This window comes from Schistocerca cancellata, unplaced genomic scaffold, assembly GCF_023864275.1.
Source record: "Schistocerca cancellata isolate TAMUIC-IGC-003103 unplaced genomic scaffold, iqSchCanc2.1 HiC_scaffold_1114, whole genome shotgun sequence".
Classification (NCBI taxonomy): Eukaryota; Metazoa; Arthropoda; class Insecta; order Orthoptera; family Acrididae; genus Schistocerca; species Schistocerca cancellata.
This window is the reverse complement of record NW_026047113.1, coordinates 4,686,467-4,702,332: the sequence shown is the minus strand read 5'-3', so window position 1 is coordinate 4,702,332 and position 15,866 is coordinate 4,686,467.

The following is a 15,866-nucleotide window of genomic DNA, read 5'->3' as shown; positions in this document are numbered from 1 at the left end:
TTCGAATCGGACGAAAAACTGATAGTGATTTGTAACATTCAGGGCCACCTAATGACGATGGACCACACAAATTGCGTCCCGATTCAGTACATCGTCCACTAGCCGACTTGACTCCATGGGACTATTGCTGTCTCGGGCACCTTATAGCCGTTCTGTTGTGAGTCTAGATTATGGAATGGGATGAAAAACTGATAGTGAATTGTAACGTTCAGGGCCACCTAATGACGATGGATCACTCAAATTGCGTCCCGATTCAATACATCGTCCTCCAGCAGACTTGTCTCCATGGGTCTATTGCTGCCTCGGGCACCTTATGGCAGGCCTGCTGTGACTCAAAGATTTTCGAATCGGACGAAAAACTGATAGTGAATTGTAACATTCAGGGCCACCTAATGACGATGGACCACACAAATTGCGTCCCGATTCAGTACATCGTCCACTAGCCGACTTGACTCCATGGGACTATTGCTGTCTCGGGCACCTTATGGCCGTTCTGTTGTGAGTCTAGATTATGGAATGGGATGAAAAACTGATAGTGAATTGTAACGTTCAGGGCCACCTAATGACGATGGATCACTCAAATTGCGTCCCGATTCAATACATCGTCCTCCAGCCGACTTGACTCCATGGGTCTATTGCTGCCTCGGGCACCTTATGGCCGTTCTGCTGTGAGTCTAGATTATCGAATGGGACGAAAAACTGATAGTGAATTGTAACGTTCAGGGCCTCCTAATGACGATGGATCACTCAAATTGCGTCCCGATTCAATACATCGTCCTCCAGCCGACTTGACTCCATGGGTCTATTGCTGCCTCGGGCACCTTATGGCCGTTCTGCTGTGAGTCTAGATTATCGAATGGGACGAAAAACTGATAGTGAATTGTAACGTTCAGGGCCTCCTAATGACGATGGAACACTCAAATTGCGTCCCGATTCAATACATCGTCCTCCAGCAGACTTGTCTCCATGGGTCGATTGCTGCCTCGGGCACCTAATGGCCGTTCTGCTGTGAGTCAAAGATTTTCGAATCGGACGAAAAACTGATAGTGAATTGTAACGTTCAGGGCCACCTAATGACGATGGATCACTCAAATTGCGTCCCGATTCAATACATCGTCCCCAGCCGACTTGTCTCCATGGGTCTATTGCTGCCTCGGGCACCTTATGGCCGTTCTGCTGTGAGTCTAGATTATCGAATGGGACGAAAAATTGATAGTGAATTGTAACGTTCAGGGCCACCTAATGACGATGGATCACTCAAATTGCGTCCTGATTCAATACATCGTCCTCCAGCAGACTTGACTTCATGGGTCTATTGCTGCCTCAGGCACCTTATGGCCGTTCTGCTGTGAGTCAAAGATTTTCGAATCGGACGAAAAACTGATAGTGAATTGTAACTTTCAGGGCCACCTAATGACGATGGATCGCTCAAATTGCGTCCCGATTCAATACATCGTCCTCCAGCAGACTTGTCTCCATGGGTCGATTGCTGCCTCGGGCACCTTATGGCCGTTCTGCTGTGAGTCAAAGATTTTCGAATCGGAGGAAAAACTGATAGTGATTTGTAACATTCAGGGCCACCTAATGACGATGGACCACACAAATTGCGTCCCGATTCAGTACATCGTCCACTAGCCGACTTGACTCCATGGGACTATTGCTGTCTCGGGCACCTTATGGCCGTTCTGCTGTGAGTCTAGATTATGGAATGGGATGAAAAACTGATAGTGAATTGTAACGTTCAGGGCCACCTAATGACGATGGATCACTCAAATTGCGTCCCGATTCAATACATCGTCCTCCAGCAGACTTGTCTCCATGGGTCTATTGCTGCCTCGGGCACCTTATGGCAGGCCTGCTGTGCCTCAAAGATTTTCGAATCGGACGAAAAACTGATAGTGAATTGTAACATTCAGGGCCACCTAATGACGATGGACCACACAAATTGCGTCCCGATTCAGTACATCGTCCTCCAGCCGACCTGACTCCATGGGTCTATTGCTGCCTCAGGCACCTTATGGCCGTTCTGCTGTGAGTCTAGATTATCGAATGGGACGAAAAACTGATAGTGAATTGTAACTTTCAGGGCCACCTAATGACGATGGATCACTCAAATTGCGTCCCGATTCAATATATCGTCCTCCAGCAGACTTGTTTCCATGGGTCTATTGTTGCCTCGGGCACCTTATGGCCGTTCTGCTGTGAGTCAAAGATTTTCGAATCGGACGAAAAACTGATAGTGAATTGTAATTTTCAGGGCCTCCTAATGGCGATGGATCACTCAAATTGCGTCCCGATTCAATACATCGTCCTCCAGCAGACTTGTCTCCATGGGTCGATTGCTGCCTCGGGCACCTAATATCCGTTCTGCTGTGAGTCAAAGATTTTCGAATCGGACGAAAAACTGATAGTGAATTGTAACATTCAGGGCCACCTAATGACGATGGACCATGCAAATTGCGTCCCGATTCAAAACATCGTCCTCCAGCCGAGTTGACTCCATGGGTCTATTGCTGCCTCGGGCACCTTATGGCCGTTCTGCTGTGAATCTAGATTATCGAATGGGACGAAAAACTGATAGTGAATTGTAACGTTCAGGGCCACCTAATGACGATGGATCACTCAAATTGCGTCCCGATTCAATACATCGTCCCCAGCCGACTTGTCTCCATGGGTCTATTGCTGCCTCGGGCACGTTATGGCCGTTCTGCTGTGAGTCTAGATTATCGAATGGGACGAAAAACTGATAGTGAATTGTAACGTTCAGGGCCACCTAATGACGATGGATCACTCAAATTGCGTCCTGATTCAATACATCGTCCTCCAGCAGACTTGACTTCATGGGTCTATTGCTGCCTCAGGCACCTTATGGCCGTTCTGCTGTGAGTCAAAGATTTTCGAATCGGACGAAAAACTGATAGTGAATTGTAACTTTCAGGGCCACCTAATGACGATGGATCACTCAAATTGCGTCCCGATTCAATACATCGTCCTCCAGCAGACTTGTCTCCATGGGTCGATTGCTGCCTCGGGCACCTTATGGCCGTTCTGCTGTGAGTCAAAGATTTTCGAATCGGACGAAAAACTGATAGTGAATTGTAACGTTCAGGGCCTCCTAATGACAATGGATCACTCAAATTGCGTCCCGATTCAATACATCGTCCTCCAGCCGACTTGACTCCATGGGTCTATTGCTGCCTCGGGCACCTTATGGCCGTTCTGCTGTGAGTCTAGATTATCGAATGGGACGAAAAACTGATAGTGAATTGTAACGTTCAGGGCCTCCTAATGACGATGGATCACTCAAATTGCGTCCCGATTCAATACATCGTCCTCCAGCAGACTTGTCTCCATGGGTCGATTGCTGCCTCGGGCAGCTAATGGCCGTTCTGCTGTGAGTCAAAGATTTTCGAATCGGACGAAAAACTGATAGTGAATTGTAACATTCAGGGCCACCTAATGACGATGGACCACGCAAATTGCGTCCCGATTCCATACATCGTCCTCCAGCCGAGTTGACTCCATGGGTCTATTGCTGCCTCGGGCACCTTATGGCCGTTCTGCTGTGAATCTAGATTATCGAATGGGACGAAAAACTGTTAGTGAATTGTAACTTTCAGGGCCACCTAATGACGATGGATCACTCAAATTGCGTCCCGATTCAATATATCGTCCTCCAGCAGACTTGTTTCCATGGGTCTATTGTTGCCTCGGGCACCTTATGGCCGTTCTGCTGTGAGTCAAAGATTTTCGAATCGGACGAAAAACTGATAGTGAATTGTAATTTTCAGGGCCTCCTAATGGCGATGGATCACTCAAATTGCGTCCCGATTCAATACATCGTCCTCCAGCAGACTTGTCTCCATGGGTCGATTGCTGCCTCGGGCACCTAATATCCGTTCTGCTGTGAGTCAAAGATTTTCGAATCGGACGAAAAACTGATAGTGAATTGTAACATTCAGGGCCACCTAATGACGATGGACCATGCAAATTGCGTCCCGATTCAAAACATCGTCCTCCAGCCGAGTTGACTCCATGGGTCTATTGCTGCCTCGGGCACCTTATGGCCGTTCTGCTGTGAATCTAGATTATCGAATGGGACGAAAAACTGATAGTGAATTGTAACGTTCAGGGCCACCTAATGACGATGGATCACTCAAATTGCGTCCCGATTCAATACATCGTCCCCAGCCGACTTGTCTCCATGGGTCTATTGCTGCCTCGGGCACGTTATGGCCGTTCTGCTGTGAGTCTAGATTATCGAATGGGACGAAAAACTGATAGTGAATTGTAACGTTCAGGGCCACCTAATGACGATGGATCACTCAAATTGCGTCCTGATTCAATACATCGTCCTCCAGCAGACTTGACTTCATGGGTCTATTGCTGCCTCAGGCACCTTATGGCCGTTCTGCTGTGAGTCAAAGATTTTCGAATCGGACGAAAAACTGATAGTGAATTGTAACTTTCAGGGCCACCTAATGACGATGGATCACTCAAATTGCGTCCCGATTCATTACATCGTCCTCCAGCAGACTTGTCTCCATGGGTCGATTGCTGCCTCGGGCACCTTATGGCCGTTCTGCTGTGAGTCAAAGATTTTCGAATCGGACGAAAAACTGATAGTGAATTGTAACGTTCAGGGCCTCCTAATGACAATGGATCACTCAAATTGCGTCCCGATTCAATACATCGTCCTCCAGCCGACTTGACTCCATGGGTCTATTGCTGCCTCGGGCACCTTATGGCCGTTCTGCTGTGAGTCTAGATTATCGAATGGGACGAAAAACTGATAGTGAATTGTAACGTTCATAGCCTCCTAATGACGATGGATCACTCAAATTGCGTCCCGATTCAATACATCGTCCTCCAGCAGACTTGTCTCCATGGGTCGATTGCTGCCTCGGGCAGCTAATGGCCGTTCTGCTGTGAGTCAAAGATTTTCGAATCGGACGAAAAACTGATAGTGAATTGTAACATTCAGGGCCACCTAATGACGATGGACCACGCAAATTGCGTCCCGATTCCATACATCGTCCTCCAGCCGAGTTGACTCCATGGGTCTATTGCTGCCTCGGGCACCTTATGGCCGTTCTGCTGTGAATCTAGATTATCGAATGGGACGAAAAACTGTTAGTGAATTGTAACGTTCAGGGCCACCTAATGACGATGGATCAGTGAAATTGCGTCCCGATTCAATACATCGTCCCCAGCCGACTTGTCTCCATGGGTCTATTGCTGCCTCGGGCACCTTATGGCCGTTCTGCTGTGAATCTAGATTATCGAATGGGACGAAAAACTGATAGTGAATTGTAACGTTCAGGGCCACCTAATGACGATGGATCACTCAAATTGCGTCCCGATTCAATACATCGTCCTCCAGCAGACTTGTCTCCATGGGTCGATTGCTGCCTCGGGCACCTTATGGCCGTTCTGCTGTGAGTCAAAGATTTTCGAATCGGACGAAAAACTGATAGTGATTTGTAACATTCAGGGCCACCTAATGACGATGGACCACCCAAATTGCGTCCCGATTCAGTACATCGTCCACTAGCCGACTTGACTCCATGGGACTATTGCTGTCTCGGGCACCTTATGGCCGTTCTGCTGTGAGTCTAGATTATAGAATGGGATGAAAAACTGATTGTGAATTGTAACGTTCAGGGCCACCTAATGACGATGGATCACTCAAATTGCGTCCCGATTCAATACATCGTCCTCCAGCAGACTTGTCTCCATGGGTCTATTGCTGCCTCGGGCACCTTATGGCAGGCCTGCTGTGACTCAAAGATTTTCGAATCGGACGAAAAACTGATAGTGAATTGTAACGTTCAGGGCCTCCTAATGACGATGGAACACTCAAATTGCGTCCCGATTCAATACATCGTCCTCCAGCAGACTTGTCTCCATGGGTCTATTGCTGCCTCGGGCACCTTATGGCCGTTCTGCTGTGCGTCAAAGATTTTCGAATCGGACGAAAAACTGATAGTGAATTGTAACATTCAGGGCCACCTAATGACGATGGACCACACAAATTGCGTCCCGATTCAGTACATCGTCCACTAGCCGACTTGACTCCATGGGTCTATTGCTGCCTCAGGCACCTTATGGCCGTTCTGCTGTGAGTCTAGATTATCGAATGGGACGAAAAACTGATAGTGAATTGTAACGTTCAGGGCCACCTAATGACGATGGATCACTCAAATTGCGTCCCGATTCAATATATCGTCCTCCAGCAGACTTGTTTCCATGGGTCTATTGTTGCCTCGGGCACCTTATGGCCGTTCTGCTGTGAGTCAAAGATTTTCGAATCGGACGAAAAACTGATAGTAAATTGGAACGTTCAGGGCCTCCTAATGACGATGGATCACTCAAATTGCGTCCCGATTCAATACATCGTCCTCCAGCGGACTTGTTTCCATTGGTCTATTGCTGCCTCGGGCACCTAATGGCCGTTCTGCTGTGAGTCAAAGACTTTCGAATCGGACGAAAAACTGATAGTGAATTGTAACGTTCAGGGCCTCCTAATGACGATGGAACACTAAAATTGCGTCCCGATTCAATACATCGTCCTCCAGCAGACTTGTCTCCATGGGTCGATTGCTGCCTCGGGCACCTTATGGCCGTTCTGCTGTGAGTCTAGATTATCGAATGGGACGAAAAACTGATAGTGAATTGTAACGTTCAGGGCCTCCTAATGACGATGGAACACTAAAATTGCGTCCCGATTCAATACATCGTCCTCCAGCAGACTTGACTTCATGGGTCTATTGCTGCCTCGGGCACCTTATGGCCGTTCTGCTGTGAGTCAAAGATTTTCGAATCGGACGGAAAACTGATAGTGAATTGTAACGTTCAGGGCCACCTAATGACGATGGATCACTCAAATTGCGTCCCGATTCAATACATCGTCCTCCAGCCGACTTGACTCCATGGGTCTATTGCTGCCTCGGGCACAATATGGCCGTTCTGCTGTGAGTCTAGATTATCGAATGGGACAAAAAACTGATAGTGAATTGTAACGTTCAGGGCCTCCTAATGACGATGGATCACTCAAATTGCGTCCCGATTCAATACATCGTCCTCCAGCAGACTTGTCTCCATGGGTCGATTGCTGCCTCGGGCACCTTATGGCCGTTCTGCTGTGACTCAAAGATTTTCGAATCGGACGAAAAACTGATAGTGATTTGTAACATTCAGGGCCACCTAATGACGATGGACCACACAAATTGCGTCCCGATTCAGTACATCGTCCACTAGCCGACTTGACTCCATGGGACTATTGCTGTCTCGGGCACCTTATGGCCGTTCTGCTGTGAGTCTAGATTATAGAATGGGATGAAAAACTGTTAGGGAATTGTAACATTCAGGGCCACCTAATGACGATGGACCACACAAATTGCGTCCCGATTCAGTACATCGTCCTCCAGCCGACCTGACTCCATGGGTCTATTGCTGCCTCAGGCAGCATATGGCCGTTCTGCTGTGAGTCTAGATTATCGAATGGGACGAAAAACTGATAGTGAAATGTGACGTTCAGGGCCACCTAATGACGATGGATCACTCAAATTGCGTCCCGATTCAATATATCGTCCTCCAGCACACTTGTTTCCATGGGTCTATTGTTGCCTTGGGCACCTTATGGCCGTTCTGCTGTGAGTCAAAGATTTTCGAATAGGACGAAAAACTGATAGTGAATTGTAACTTTCAGGGCCTCCTAATTTCGATGGATCACTCAAATTGCGTCCCGATTCAATACATCGTCCTCCAGCAGACTTGTCTCCATGGGTCGATTGCTGCCTCGGGCACCAATTATCCGTTCTGCTGTGAGTCAAAGATTTTCGAATCGGACGAAAAACTGATAGTGAATTGTAACATTCAGGGCCACCTAATGACGACGGACCATGCAAATTGCGTCCCGATTCAATACATCGTCCTCCAGCCGAGTTGACTCCATGGGTCTATTGCTGCCTCGGGCACCTTATGGCCGTTCTGCTGTGAATCTAGATTATCGAATGTTACGAAAAACTGATAGTGAATTGTAACGTTCAGGGCCACCTAATGACGATGGATCACTCAAATTGCGTCCCGATTCAATACATCGTCCCCAGCCGACTTGTCTCCATGGGTCTATTGCTGCCTCGGGCACCTTATGGCCGTTCTGCTGTGAGTCTAGATTATCAAATGGGACGAAAAACTGATAGTGAATTGTAACGTTCAGGGCCACCTAATGACGATGGATCACTCAAATTGCGTCCTGATTCAATACATCGTCCTCCAGCAGACTTGACTTCATGGGTCTATTGCTGCCTCAGGCACCTTATGGCCGTTCTGCTGTGAGTCAAAGATTTTCGAATCGGACGAAAAACTGATAGTGAATTGTAACTTTCAGGGCCACCTAATGACGATGGATCACTCAAATTGCGTCCCGATTCAATACATCGTCCTCCAGCAGACTTGTCTCCATGGGTCGATTGCTGCCTCGGGCACCTTATGGCCGTTCTGCCGTGAGTCAAAGATTTTCGAATCGGACGAAAAACTGACAGTGATTTGTAACATTCAGCGCCACCTAATGACGATGGACCACACAAATTGCGTCCCAATTCAATACATCGTCCTCCAGCCGACTTGACTCCATGGGTCTATTGCTGCGTCGGGCACCTTATGGCCGTTTCGCTGTGAGTCTAGATTATCGAATGGGACGAAAAACTGATAGTGAATTGTAACGTTCAGGGCCTCCTAATGACGATGGATCACTCAAATTGCGCCCCGATTCAATACATCGTCCTCCAGCCGACTTGACTCCATGGGTCTATTGCTGCCTCGGGCACCTTATGGCCGTTCTGCTGTGAGTCTAGATTATCGAATGGGACGAAAAACTGATAGTGAATTGTAACGTTCAGGGCCTCCTAATGACGATGGATCACTCAAATTGCGTCCCGATTCAATACATCGTCCTCCAGCAGACTTGTCTACTTGGGTCGATTGCTGCCTCGGGCACCTAATGGCCGTTCTGCTGTGAGTCAAAGATTTTCGAATCGGACGAAAAACTGATAGTGAATTGTAACATTCAGGGCCACCTAATGACGATGGAGCACGCAAATTGCGTCCCGATTCCATACATCGTCCTCCAGCCGAGTTGACTCCATGGGTCTATTGCTGCCTCGGGCACCTTATGGCCGTTCTGCTGTGAATCTAGATTATCGAATGGGACGAAAAACTGATAGTGAATTGTAACGTTCAGGGCCACCTAATGACGATGGATCACTCAAATTGCGTCCCGATTCAATACATCGTCCCCAGCCGACTTGTCTCCATGGGTCGATTGCTGCCTCGGGCACCTTATGGCCGTTCTGCTGTGAGTCTAGATTATCGAATGGGACGGAAAACTGATAGTGAATTGTAACGTTCAGGGCCACCTAATGACGATGGATCACTCAAATTGCGTCCTGATTCAATACGTCGTCCTCCAGCAGACTTAACTTCATGGGTCTATTGCTGCCTCAGGCACCTTATGGCCGTTCTGCTGTGAGTCAAAGATTTTCGAATCGGACGAAAAACTGATAGTGAATTGTAACTTTCAGGGCCACCTAATGACGATGGATCACTCAAATTGCGTCCCGATTCAATACATCGTCCCGCAGCAGACTTGTCTCCATGGGTCGATTGCTGCCTCGGGCACCTTATGGCCGTTCTGCTGTGAGTCAAAGATTTTCGAATCGGACGAAAAACAGATAGTGATTTGTAACATTCAGGGCCACCTAATGACGATGGACCACACAAATTGCGTCCCGATTCAGTACATCGTCCACTAGCCGACTTGACTCCATGGGACTATTGCTGTCTCGGGACCTTATGGCCGTTCTGCTGTGAGTCTAGATTATCGAATGGGACGAAAAACTGATAGTGAATTGTAACGTTCAGGGCCACCTAATGACGATGGATCACTCAAATTGCGTCCCGATTCAATACATCGTCCTCCAGCCGACTTGTCTCCATGGGTCTATTGCTGCCTCGGGCACCTTATGGCCGTTCTGCTGTGAGTCTAGATTATCGAATGGGACGAAAAACTGATAGTGAATTGTAACGTTCAGGGCCTCCTAATGACGATGGAACACTAAAATTGCGTCCCGATTCAATACATCGTCCTCCAGCAGACTTGTCTCCATGCGTCTATTGCTGCCTCGGGCACCTTATGGCCGTTCTGCTGTGAGTCAAAGATTTTCGAATCGGACGAAAAACTGATAGTGAATTGTAACGTTCAGGGCCACCAAATGACGATGGATCACTCAAATTGAGTCCCGATTCAATACATCGTCCTCCAGCAGACTTGTCTCCATGCGTCTATTGCTGCCTCGGGCACCTTATGGCCGTTCTGCTGTGAGTCAAAGATTTTCGAATCGGACGAAAAACTGATAGTGATTTGTAACATTCAGGGCCACCTAATGACGATGGACCACACAAATTGCGTCCCGATTCAGTACATCGTCCACTAGCCGACTTGACTCCATGGGACTATTGCTGTCTCGGGCACCTTATGGCCGTTCTGCTGTGAGTCTAGATTATAGAATGGGATGAAAAACTGATAGTGAATTGTAACGTTCAGGGCCACCTAATGACGATGGATCACTCAAATTGCGTCCCGATTCAATACATCGTCCTCCAGCAGACTTGTCTCCATGGGTCTATTGCTGCCTCGGGCACCTTATGGCAGGCCTGCTGTGACTCAAAGATTTTCGAATCGGACGAAAAACTGATAGTGAATTGTAACGTTCAGGGCCACCTAATGACGATGGAACACTCAAATCCCGTCCCGATTCAATACATCGTCCTCCAGCAGACTTGTCTCCATGCGTCTATTGCTGCCTCGGGCACCTTATGGCCGTTCTGCTGTGAGTCAAAGATTTTCGAATCGGACGAAAAACTGATAGTGATTTGTAACATTCAGGGCCACCTAATGACGATGGACCACACAAATTGCGTCCCGATTCAGTACATCGTCCACTAGCCGACTTGACTCCATGGGACTATTGCTGTCTCGGGCACCTTATGGCCGTTCTGCTGTGAGTCTAGATTATAGAATGGGATGAAAAACTGATAGTGAATTGTAACGTTCAGGGCCACCTAATGACGATGGATCACTCAAATTGCGTCCCGATTCAATACATCGTCCTCCAGCAGACTTGTCTCTATGGGTCTATTGCTGCCTCGGGCACCTTATGGCCGTTCTGCTGTGAGTCTAGATTATCGAATGGGACGAAAAACTGATAGTGAATTGTAACGTTCAGGGCCTCCTGACGATGGATCACTCAAATTGCGTCCCGATTCAATATATCGTCCTCCAGCAGACTTGTTTCCATGGGTCTATTGTTGCCTCGGGCACCTTATGGCCGTTCTGCTGTGAGTCAAAGAATTTCGAATCGGACGAAAAACTGATAGTAAATTGGAACGTTCAATGCCTCCTAATGACGATGGAACACTCAAATTGCGTCCCGATTCAATATATCGTCCTCCAGCGGACTTGTTTCCATTGGTCTATTGCTGCCTCGGGCACCTTATGGCCGTTCTGCTGTGAGTCAAAGATTTTCGAATCGGACGAAAAACTGATAGTGAATTGTAACGTTCAGGGCCACCTAATGACGATGGATCACTCAAATTTCGTCCCGATTCAATACATCGTCCTCCAGCCGACTTGACTCCATGGGTCTATTGCTGCCTCGGGCACCTTATGGCCGTTCTGCTGTGAGTCTAGATTATCGAATGGGACAAAAAACTGATAGTGAATTGTAACGTTCAGGGCCTCCTAATGACGATGGATCACTCAAATTGCGTCCCGATTCAATACATCGTCCTCCAGCAGACTTGTCTCCATGGGTCTATTGCTGCCTCGGGCACCTTATGGCCGTTCTGCTGTGAGTCTAGATTATCGAATGGGACGAAAAACTGATAGTGAATTGTAACGTTCAGGGCCACCTAATGACGATGGATCACTCAAATTGCGTCCCGATTCAATACATCGTCCTCTAGCCGACTTGACTCCATGGGTCTATTGCTGCCTCGGGCACCTTATGGCCGTTCTGCTGTGAGTCTAGATTATCGAATGGGACGAAAAACTGATAGTGAATTGTAACGTTCAGGGCCTCCTAATGACGATGGATCACTCAAATTGCGTCCCGATTCAATACATCGTCCTCCAGCCGACTTGACTCCATGGGTCTATTGCTGCCTCGGGCACCTTATGGCCGTTCTGCTGTGAGTCTAGATTATCGAATGGGACGAAAAACTGATAGTGAATTGTAACGTTCAGGGCCTCCTAATGACGATGGATCACTCAAATTGCGTCCCGATTCAATACATCAACCTCCAGCAGACTTGTCTCCATGGGTCGATTGCTGCCTCGGGCACCTTGTGGCCGTTCTGCTGTGAGTCTAGATTATCGAATGGGACGAAAAACTGATAGTGAATTGTAACGTTCAGGGCCACCTAATGACGATGGATCACTCAAATTGCGTCCCGATTCAATACATCGTCCTCCAGCCGACTTGACTCCATGGGTCTATTGCTGCCTCGGGCACCTTATGGCCGTTCTGCTGTGAGTCTAGATTAACGAATGGGACGAAAAACTGATAGTGAATTGTAACGTTCAGGGCCTCCTAATGACGATGGATCACTCAAATTGCGTCCCGATTCAATACATCGTCCTCCAGCCGACTTGACTCCATGGGTCTATTGCTGCCTCGGGCACCTTATGGCCGTTCTGCTGTGAGTCTAGATTATCGAATGGGACGAAAAACTGATAGTGAATTGTAACGTTCAGGGCCTCCTAATGACGATGGAACACTCAAATTGCGTCCCGATTCAATACATCGTCCTCCAGCAGACTTGTCTCCATGGGTCGATTGCTGCCTCGGGCACCTAATGGCCGTTCTGCTGTGAGTCAAAGATTTTCGAATCGGACGAAAAACTGATAGTGAATTGTAACGTTCAGGGCCACCTAATGACGATGGATCACTCAAATTGCGTCCCGATTCAATACATCGTCCCCAGCCGACTGATCTCCATGGGTCTATTGCTGCCTCGGGCACCTTATGGCCGTTCTGCTGTGAGTCTAGATTATCGAATGGGACGAAAAACTGATAGTGAATTGTAACGTTCAGGGCCACCTAATGACGATGGATCACTCAAATTGCGTCCTGATTCAATACATCGTCCTCCAGCAGACTTGACTTCATGGGTCTATTGCTGCCTCAGGCACCTTATGGCCGTTCTGCTGTGAGTCAAAGATTTTCGAATCGGACGAAAAACTGATAGTGAATTGTAACTTTCAGGGCCACCTAATGACGATGGATCACTCAAGTTGCGTCCCGATTCAATACATCGTCCTCCAGCAGACATGTCTTAATGGGTCGATTGCTGCCTCGGGCACCTTATGGCCGTTCTGCTGTGAGTCAAAGACTTTCGAATCGGACGAAAAACTGATAGTGATTTGTAACATTCAGGGCCACCTAATGACGATGGACCACACAAATTGCGTCCCGATTCAGTACATCGTCCACTAGCCGACTTGACTCCATGGGACTATTGCTGTCTCGGGCACCTTATGGCCGTTCTGTTGTGAGTCTAGATTATGGAATGGGATGAAAAACTGATAGTGAATTGTAACGTTCAGGGCCACCTAATGACGATGGATCACTCAAATTGCGTCCCGATTCAATACATCGTCCTCCAGCCGACTTGACTCCATGGGTCTATTGCTGCCTCGGGCACCTTATGGCCGTTCTCCTGTGAGTCTAGATTATCGAATGGGACGAAAAACTGATAGTGAATTGTAACGTTCAGGGCCTCCTAATGACGATGGATCACTCAAATTGCGTCCCGATTCAATACATCGTCCTCCAGCCGACTTGACTCCATGGGTCTATTGCTGCCTCGGGCACCTTATGGCCGTTCTGCTGTGAGTCTAGAATATGGAATGGGATGAAAAACTGATAGTGAATTGTAACGTTCAGGGCCACCTAATGACGATGGATCACTCAAATTGCGTCCCGATTCAATACATCGTCCTCCAGCAGACTTGTCTCCATGGGTCTATTGCTGCCTCGGGCACCTTATGGCAGGCCTGCTGTGACTCAAAGATTTTCGAATCGGACGAAAAACTGATAGTGAATTGTAACTTTCAGGGCCTCCTAATGGCGATGGATCACTCAAATTGCGTCCCGATTCAATACATCGTCCTCCAGCAGACTTGTCTCCATGGGTCGATTGCTGCCTCGGGCACCCAATATCCGTTCTGCTGTGAGTCAAAGATTTTCGAATCGGACGAAAAACTGATAGTGAATTGTAACATTCAGGGCCACCTAATGACGATGGACCATGCAAATTGCGTCCCGATTCAAAACATCGTCCTCCAGCCGAGTTGACTCCATGGGTCTATTGCTGCCTCGGGCACCTTATGGCCGTTCTGCTGTGAATCTAGATTATCGAATGGGACGAAAAACTGATAGTGAATTGTAACGTTCAGGGCCACCTAATGACGATGGATCACTCAAATTGCGTCCCGATTCAATACATCGTCCCCAGCCGACTTGTCTCCATGGGTCTATTGCTGCCTCGGGCACCTTATGGCCGTTCTGCTGTGAGTCTAGATTATCGAATGGGACGAAAAACTGATAGTGAATTGTAACGTTCAGGGCCACCTAATGACGATGGATCACTCAAATTGCGTCCTGATTCAATACATCGTCCTCCAGCAGACTTGACTTCATGGGTCTATTGCTGCCTCAGGCACCTTATGGCCGTTCTGCTGTGAGTCAAAGATTTTCGAATCGGACGAAAAACTGATAGTGAATTGTAACTTTCAGGGCCACCTAATGACGATGGATCACTCAAATTGCGTCCCGATTCAATACATCGTCCTCCAGCAGACTTGTCTCCATGGGTCGATTGCTGCCTCGGGCAGCTAATGGCCGTTCTGCTGTGAGTCAAAGATTTTCGAATCGGACGAAAAACTGATAGTGAATTGTAACATTCAGGGCCACCTAATGACGATGGACCACGCAAATTGCGTCCCGATTCCATACATCGTCCTCCAGCCGAGTTGACTCCATGGGTCTATTGCTGCCTCGGGCACCTTATGGCCGTTCTGCTGTGAATCTAGATTATCGAATGGGACGAAAAACTGTTAGTGAATTGTAACGTTCAGGGCCACCTAATGACGATGGATCAGTGAAATTGCGTCCCGATTCAATACATCGTCCCCAGCCGACTTGTCTCCATGGGTCTATTGCTGCCTCGGGCACCTTATGGCCGTTCTGCTGTGAGTCTAGATTATCGAATAGGACGAAAAACTGATAGTGAATTGTAACTTTCAGGGCCACCTAATGTCGATGGATCACTCAAATTGCGACCCGATTCAATACATCGTCCTCCAGCAGACTTGTCTCCATGGGTCGATTGCTGCCTCGGGCACCTTATGGCCGTTCTGCTGTGAGTCAAATATTTTCGAATCGGACGAAAAACTGATAGTGAATTATAACATTCAGGGCCACCTAATGACGATGGACCACACAAATTGCGTCCCGATTCAGTACATCGTCCACTAGCCGAATTGACTCCATGGGACTATTGCTGTCTCGGGCACCTTATGGCCGTTCTGCTGTGAGTCTAGATTATAGAATGGGATGAAAAACTGATAGTGAATTGTAACGTTCAGGGCCACCTAATGACGAAGGATCACTCAAATTGCGTCCCGATTCAATACATCGTCCTCGAGCAGACTTGTCTCCATGGGTCTATTGCTGCCTCGGGCACCTTATGGCAGGCCTGCTGTGACTCAAAGATTTTCGAATCGGACGAAAAACTGATAG